Below are 8,513 nucleotides of genomic sequence, written 5' to 3'. Positions count from 1 at the left end.
TGTTCCCCCAGAAACTGGTGGTCACCCCTGATAAACTTATAGGTGGCCCTTAGATCACCACTGAGCCTGCACTTTTCCAGGCTAAAGAGTCCCATGGCTCTCAGCCTATCATCATAAGGTCTGTTTTCCTGACCTCTGATCATGCGCGTGGCTCTTCTCTGGACTCTCTCAAGCTTCTCCACATCCTTTTTGAATTGTGGGGCCCAAAACTGGATGCAGTACTTCAGCTGCGGCCTCACCAGGGTCATGTACAAGGGGAGAATGACATCCCAGGATTTGTTTGAGAAGCATCTATGGATACAAGCCAGCGTTTTGGTCACTTTACTAGCCACAGCATCGCATTGCAGGCTAATGTTCATCTTGTGGTCAATCATGACCCCCAAGTCCCTTTCGTCCATAGTGCTAGCCTGTGTAGCACTGTCAAGCCTATAAGGATGCTGCAGATTTTTCTTCCCAAGGTGGAGAACCTTGCATTTTTCGGTGTTAAACACCATCAGGTTCTCGTCCGCCCATTTGCTGAGCCTGTCCAGGTCAGCCTGGATCACCCGCCTGTCTTCTGGTGTGGATGCTTTGCCCCAAAGTTTGGTGTCATTGGTGAACTTGGCCAGTCTGCTTCTGACTCCAATGTCCACATCAATGAAGATGTTGAACAGTATGGGCCCAAGGACAGAGCCTTGGGGGACCCCACTGGTCACAGGACACCACGACGATTGACCGCCATCAATTACCACCCTCCGGGTCCGACCATGGAGCCAATTTCCCAGCCAGCAGATCGTGGTGGACCCAAGGCCATGGTTGGCCAGTTTCGCCAAGAGGTGATCATGGGATACCAGATCGAAGGCTTTTCTGAAGTCAAGGTATATGACATCAATCTCTTCTCCCTTGTTCAGGTGATAAGTCACCTGCTTGTAAAAGGAAATGAGATTGGTCAAGCAAGACCTACCTGCAACAAACCCATGCTGGCTCTCCTTCAGGATGTTGGTGTCGGCCAGTCCATTAAGGATGGCCTCTTTAATAAACTTTTCTAAGATCTACCCCGGGATAGAAGTCAGGCTGATGGATCTATAGATAGCTGGATCCACTTTCCTCCCTTTCTTGAAGATAAGCACCCCATTGGCCTTCTTCCAATCTCCGGGCACTACACCAGAGTGCCAGGAGTTCTCAAAGGTCCGTGCCAGGGGCTGGGCTATGATGCTAGCCAGCTCCTTGAGTAACCCAGGGTGTAGATTGTCAGTTTATGGCCATTAATCTTGGTTACTACCAAGGGTGCCCTGGTGAACAGTTGTTCACCTACATCCTTGATGTATGCCCCTGATGTAGTGGTAAGCTGCTATCAAGTCCCCTCTCAGACTTCTCTTTTTCATGCTGAAGAGTCCCAGGTCCCTCAGCCTTTCCTCATATGGCTTGCCATGCAAGTCTCTGATCACATGGGTGGCCCTTCTCTGGACTGTCTCAAGGTTTACCACATCCCTTTTTGAAGTGTGGCACCCAATACTGAACACAGTACTCTAGCTGTGGTCTCACCAATGCCAAGTCGAGTGGAAGAATCACTTCCCTAGTTTTGCTGGAAATGCATCAATTTAAACATGCCAGGGTATTATTTGCCCTCTTGGCTACGGCGTCACACTGCTGGCTCATATTCATACTGTTATCTATTACTATCCTCAGGTCCTTTTCATTCGTGGTATTGGTCAGTTTGGTGTTGCCAAGCCTGTAGGTGTGGGGTGGGGGGGAGGTTGTCCCCAGATGGAGCACTTCCATAGTTTCATAGTTGGTGCAGTCGGAAGGGACCTGAGCAGATCGTCAAGTCCGACCCCCTGCCATGGCAGGAAAGAGTACTGGGGTCAAACGACTCTGGCAAGGTGTCTATCTAGCCTCCTTTTAAAGACCCCCAGGTAGGAGCGAGCACCACTTTACATTTCTCAACACTGAACTTCATTTGATTCCAATCCACCCAACTTGCTAGCCTATCTAGATCTGCCTGTATCTGCAGCCTGTCTTCAACCGTGACCACACTCCTCCATAACTTGATGTCATCCGTGAACTTGGCCAGTGAGCTCTTCACCACCCAACATCCAAATCATTGATAAAGATGTTGAAAAGCACTGGACCAATCACTGACCCCTGAGGGGCACCACTGGCCACTTCTCGCCAGGACGACACAGATCCGTTCATTAGAACTCCCTGGGTCCTACCCCGCAACCAGATCCCTACCCACCTAACTGTCTCACGGTTTGAAGGCCAAAGTACCTCCAATTTACTCATGAGAACATCATGGGTTACTAGATCAAAGGCCTTTTGGAAGTCAAGGTATACAATGTCAACCTCCTCTCCCTTATCTAGGTGGCGGGTTACTTGATTGTAAAAGGAGATGAGGTTGGTTAGACAAGACCTGCCTGCAACCAAGCTATGCTGGCTGTCATTCAGAATCCTACCTTCTGCAAGCCTATCACGTATAGACCCCTTGATGAATTTTTCTGGGATCTTCCCTGGGATAGAAGTTAGGCTGATTGGCCTATAGTTGCCCAGGTCCTCCCTCCTCCCTTTCTTGAAGATGGGGAGAGCATTGGCCCTCTTCCAGTCCTTAGGGACCTTTCTAGAGCATCACAAGTTTTGGAAAAAGTTTTGCCAGTGGTTCCACAATAACTTCATCCACCTCCTTCAGCACCCTCAGGTGAAGTTCATCTGGTCCTGCTTGTTATGAGATAAGATATGAGATATGAGACAAGACTTCATTTGGCCCCATCCTCACTGATGAGTTGATGTACAGGAACAGAAGGAAGGAAAAACTGTGCACTTCACTTAGTGGGACCTCCTCCCCATAGGAGCTCAAAGGAGGTCAAAGTCCAGTCAAGCTTGTGGCAATACCCTTGTTGGGCTCAGTGGTACCAGACCAGAGCCCATCTACCAGACATACCACAACATCAATGACAGCAGGAGTTGCAGGTGCTGAGTATACTTCTAGACAAAGCTCATCAGCCATTCTAATAAGACTTAATGCTGTTTGGATGAGGGCAGACATGCCATGAGATGAGACCCAACAACCCAATAACTAAGCAACCAGATGCACAGCGAAGTGTCACTAGTCATCTACCACCTAACCCAAAGGAGCTCCAGAAAACCACTAGCTGCAGGGCTGACATGGGTTCCCAGGGGTGGGAGGTACAAAGGGAACAACCCCCATGATGGGCTCAAGGCACATAAAAATATAAGAATTGCCATCTACTGAGTTAGACCATAGTTCCATCTTTCCCAGGACCCTGTGTCACACAGTGACAGAGAGTGGAAGCTGAAAGGGAGAGTGAACTGGGTATGACCAGGGTTTTTCCCATTGTTCCTCTCTTACTTGCAGCCTCCAGCATTTCAGGTCTAGAAAGTTCTAATTTAGAGCTCTAATTCTAGTTTTAATACCCCTAACTCCCATGCTCAATAGCTGACGTCCCTTTTCTCCAAGAATTTGTCCTATCCATTTTTGAGTCTGGCTAAACTGACGACTTCCAGAACATCCAGCAGCTATGAGTTCCACACTTTAATTACACACTATGTGAGAAACAACTTCCTTTGGTTGGTTTTAAACTTACTACCTACTAGTTCCCTTTTGTGACCCCTAGTTCTTTTATTGTGTGACATAGTAAATAATAAATCCTTATTTACTTTCTCTTTGCCAATTTAGTATTTTGTGAATCCTTATCACATCTCCTCTCAAGCATCTTTTCTAAACTGAAAAGGCTTTAGTCTTTTCTCATATGAAAACCCCTCCACACCACTAATCATCTTTCTTGCCCTTCTCTGTACCATCTCTAGATTTTCCATATCCTTTTTCAGATGTGGGAACCAGAACTGGGCACAGTATTCCAGATGTGGACACATCATGGATTTATAAAGGGCCATAATAATACTTTCAGGATTTTTTATAGTTTTTTGCTTAATAATTCCTAACATTTTGTTTGCCTTTTTGATGGCTGCTGAGCAATGAGTTGTTGTTTTTAGTGAATTGTCCACAATGAATCCCAAATCTCTTTATGAGCACTCGTGGTGCTCTAGTGTGGTGCCAGAGGACTGGAAGAGGGCCAAAGTGGTTCCCACCTTCAAAAAGGGTAAGAAGAAGGACCCAGGAAACTATTGACCAGTTAGTCTTACCTCAATCCTAGACAAGCTGTTTGAGAAAATTATTCTGGCACATCCACGAGGGGCCAGCAGGAGATTTCATGCTTAGGGACAACCAACAAGGGTTCATTAGCAGCAGGTCCTGTCAGACCAATCTGGTGGCCTTCTATGATCAGATCACCAAATCATTAGATGCAGGGGTAGCAGTGGACAGAGTCTTCCTGGACTTTCGGAAGGCCTTCGACACTGTCTCTCACCCCGTTCTCATTAAGAAACTGGGGGCCTGTGGTTTTGACACCCACACAGTCAACTGGGTCGTCAACTGGCTGGAGGGCTGCACCCAGACAGTGGTGGTGGATAGGTCATTTTAGACCTGGAGGGATGTGGGCAGTGGGGTTCCCCAGGGCTCGGTCCTCGGGCCCGCACTGTTCAACATCTTCATCAGTGACTTGGATGAGGGGGTAAAAAGCACCCTGTTCAAATTTGCTGATGACACTAAGATGTGGGGGGATGTGGGCACGCTAGACGGGAGGAATAGGCTGCAATCAGACCTAGACAGGTTACAAGGGTGGGCGGATGAGAACAGGATGGGATTCAACACTGATAAGTACAAAATGATGCACCTTGGGAGGAACAACCAGCACCATACCTACAGGCTGGGGAACTCCCTTTTTGTCAGTACAGAGGTGAAAAAGGATCTTGGAGTCATCATTGACTCCAAGAGGAACATGGGCTGGCAGTGTGGGGATACAGTCAGGAAGGCCAACCGTGCCTTGTCATGCATCCACAGATGCATCTCGAACAGGTCCAAGGAGGTGCTCCTCCCCCTCTATGCGGCACTGGTCAGGCTGCAGCTGGAGTACTGCGTCCAGTTCTGGGCGCTGCACTTCAAAAGGGATGTGGACAACATGGAGAGGGTCCAGAGGAGGGCCACTCACATGAGCAGGGGGCAGCAGGGCAGGCCCTACGGGAAGCGGCTATGGGACCTGAACCTGTTCAGCCTCCACAAGAGAAGGCTGAGGAGGGATCTAGTGGCCTGTTACAAACTAGTCAGAGGGGACCAGCAGGCATTGGGGGAATCCCTGTTCCCCCGAGCACTACCAGGAGTGACCAGGAATAACGGTCACAAGCTGGCAGAGGGTAGATTTAGGCTAGATATCAGGAGGCGCTACTTCACAGTCAGGGTGGCTAGGATCTGGAACCAACTTTAAGAGGAGGTTAGATGAATACCTTGCTGGGGTCATTTGACCCCAGTAATCTTTCCTGCCATGGCAGGGGGTCGGACTAGATGATCTACTCAGGTCCCTTCGGACCCTAGAAACTATGAAATAGCTAATGCAGTGGTCACCAACCAGTCAATCATGATCAACTGACAGATCTCAGAGCTTCTTGAAGTTGATCTGAGACTGGGGTGGGGGGGCTGAACGTGCACGAACATGCATGCACATGCCCCACCTGCAGCCCAGCAGGTCAGTCCGTGGGGAAGGGAAGGGAAGGGGGCCAGATCAAAGGACAGAGTGCTGCAGTAGCAGGAGTAAGTTGAGTGAGGCCCTGGGTGGGTGGCGGGAGGACTAATCATGGGCAGCTCATCCAGAGGTGCATTGGGTGGTGCTGGGAGTGGGGCTACAGGGGGCTGCAGGCACCTGGAAAACTCATCATAGCCCCCCCTCCCAGCACTGCCACTACTTGGCCTGACCACCGCGCACAGCAGCCTAGACCACTGCTGTGAAGAGTGAGGCAATGCCTTTCCTTTCCCCTGCCCTCTTCCCCCCAGGATCTGGGTGGAGGGGGGCGGGGCAGGCTGGGGCTGGAAGTCAGCACCGTGCTCTTCATGGAGGCAGTCTGGGCTGCAGCCAGGCTGGGCGGTGGTGCCAGAGTTGGGGGCGCTATGGTGAATTTTCAAGTGCCTGCAGCCCCCCGTAGCCCCATTCCCAGTGCTGCTCAGTGCTCCCTAGCCCCAGCCCACAGCAACAGCCAGCCCAGCCAGTGTGCAGATCCAGGGCCCCCTGTGCCCTCCCAGGCTGCATGCCCCCCCCACCCCGTGACCCCCAGACAAGCTGCTTACGGCTCTGCCCTGCACCAGCACCACTCCCTCCCTCCCTCCCTGCCATCACTTTACTCTTGTCCACATTGAACTACATCTGCCATTTAGTTGCTCATTTGCTCGATAGTACCAGATCCTTCTGTAGTTTGTCAGAATCCACCTTGTTCTTTACCACTTTGAATAATTTTGTCATCCACAAATATGGCCACCTGGCTACCCACCCCTTTTTCCAGATCATTTATGAATATGTTAAACAGCACTGGGTCCTCTCTAGAGGCTTTTGTAAATATTGGAGTCATATTGACAATGCTCCAGTCCTCTGGTACAGAGACTGTTTTTAGTGATAGGTTGCATACTACAGTTAGGAGTTCAGTGATTTCCGATCTGAGCTTCTTCAGGACCCTAGGGTGAATGGTATTAGGTCCTGGTGATTTGCTACTGTTTAATTTATCAATTTAATCTACAAACTCATCTGTTGAAACCTCAGTTTGGGTTGGTTCCACTAACTTGTCCCTAGAGACACGTGGATTTGGTAAGTGAATTTCCCTAACACCTTCCACAGTGAAGATAAGTGCAAAGAATGCATTTAGTTTCTCAGCAATTGCCCTGTCATCTTTTAACCCCTCCTTTTACACCTTGATCATCCAAAGGCCCAACTGACTCCCTGCCAGGTCAGTCTTCAGCTTCTAATGTACTTAAAGAAAGTTTTATGGTTACCTGTTGTAGCTCTAGTAAGTTTCTTCTCAAATTCTTTCTTAATTTATCTTATTATAGTTCTACACTTGATTTGCCAGAGTTTATGCTCTTATTTTGATTTTCCTTATTAGGATTTGACTTCCACTTTTCAAAAGAAGCCCTTTTTCTGTTTATTGCCTCTGCAACTCTGCCATTAAGCTGTGCTGGATTTCCATTGGTCCATTTTACATTTTTTTTCCTTTTTGATTTGTGGTATGCATTTGCTCTATGCCTTCAATATGATGTTTTTAAGCTCTTCCCATGCTGCTTGCCAATTGTTCACCTTCTAAGGGGCCATTTTTAACTTCTAACTAGTTCCTTCATTTTAATGGTGTCTCTTTTTTTAAAGTTAAAGGCTATTGTCATAGATTTTCTTCTGGTCTCCCCTCCTACATGGATGCCAAACCCAATTGCATTGTAGCACTATTGTAGAGCAGGTCAGTCAAACTTACTCTTTGCACCAAATCATGTACACTGCTTAGGACTAGGTCAAGAATGCCCTTTCCCACTGTAGGTTTCAGGACCAATTGCCCTAGGAAGCAGTCTTTTATAATGTCAAGAAATTTGTTTTCTGCAACCCAGCCTGATGTTATATTGACCCAATCTTTCTGTGGATAGTGGAATAACCCATTACTACTGTGTTTTCTACTGTCACAGTACTTCCTGTCACCCTTAGCTTTTTTAACTCACAGCTGCTGTCCTGGTCTGGGGGGTTGATAATATATCTGCAGACGCACTTTTTTTTCCTATTGAAACCTCTAATTTCTATCCACAGAGATGCTATGGTACCTCCCTGATCAGTTGAAAAATCTGCCATATTTTATTCATTGAAATCCTTGATGTAGAGTGATACTCTGCCACTAGTATGACCTACTTCTATTATTCCTGTATTATTTGTATCCTGGTTTTATAGTATCCCATTGATTTTCCTCCCACTATGTTTCAGAGATACCTATTATTCCAATAGCATTATTTACTGCTAAGCATTCAAGTTCCCCCACCTTTGATCTTGGACTTCAAAAATGAGTTTAAAAAAACATATATACTTTGTATTGTTGCCTGGTTGGCTACTTCTATGTGACCTTTCACATAGGTCACATAAAGATATTTGATTTTGCTTCTCTTCACCCTGTTCCTTATCCCCATTTTTGATGGTTTCACCCCTAAAGGGTGTGTTAATCCGAACTGTGTTGTTCTGCACCTGTCAGCTTTCCTCACAGGGGTAGGGAAGTATGTCTCCCAGCATGCCAAGGCCTTACTTCCCCATGGTAGAGAGCTCACTGCTTCTCTGATCTCAGATTAATTCTTTGCTGTAGATGAGCCAGAACACACCAGAGGTGGAAGGGCTCCATTTTCATCCAGGCTTTGCAGCATGGGGAATGAGGAGCTTGGAAAACTTAGCAATCATTGGAGCTGAACACTCAGCATGGGAGCAGATCCTGGTTCAGTTTTGAATCCAGATGATCAGCTCATGTTCCCACCTCCCCTCCTGCAGGGCAGACAGTAGAGTTGAAGTGAGAAGGACCCCATGGTCAACAATTACTACATTCTCTTCAGAGAAGGATCTACTTTCAAGGTCCTGTGGGACAATATCAGGGGATAGACTTTCAATAGATAGATGCCATTA

This window comes from Crocodylus siamensis, chromosome 10, assembly GCF_052110815.1.
Source record: "Crocodylus siamensis isolate JL-2025a chromosome 10, ASM5211081v1, whole genome shotgun sequence".
NCBI lineage: Eukaryota > Metazoa > Chordata > Crocodylia > Crocodylidae > Crocodylus > Crocodylus siamensis.
This window is presented reverse-complemented; position numbering follows the sequence as displayed.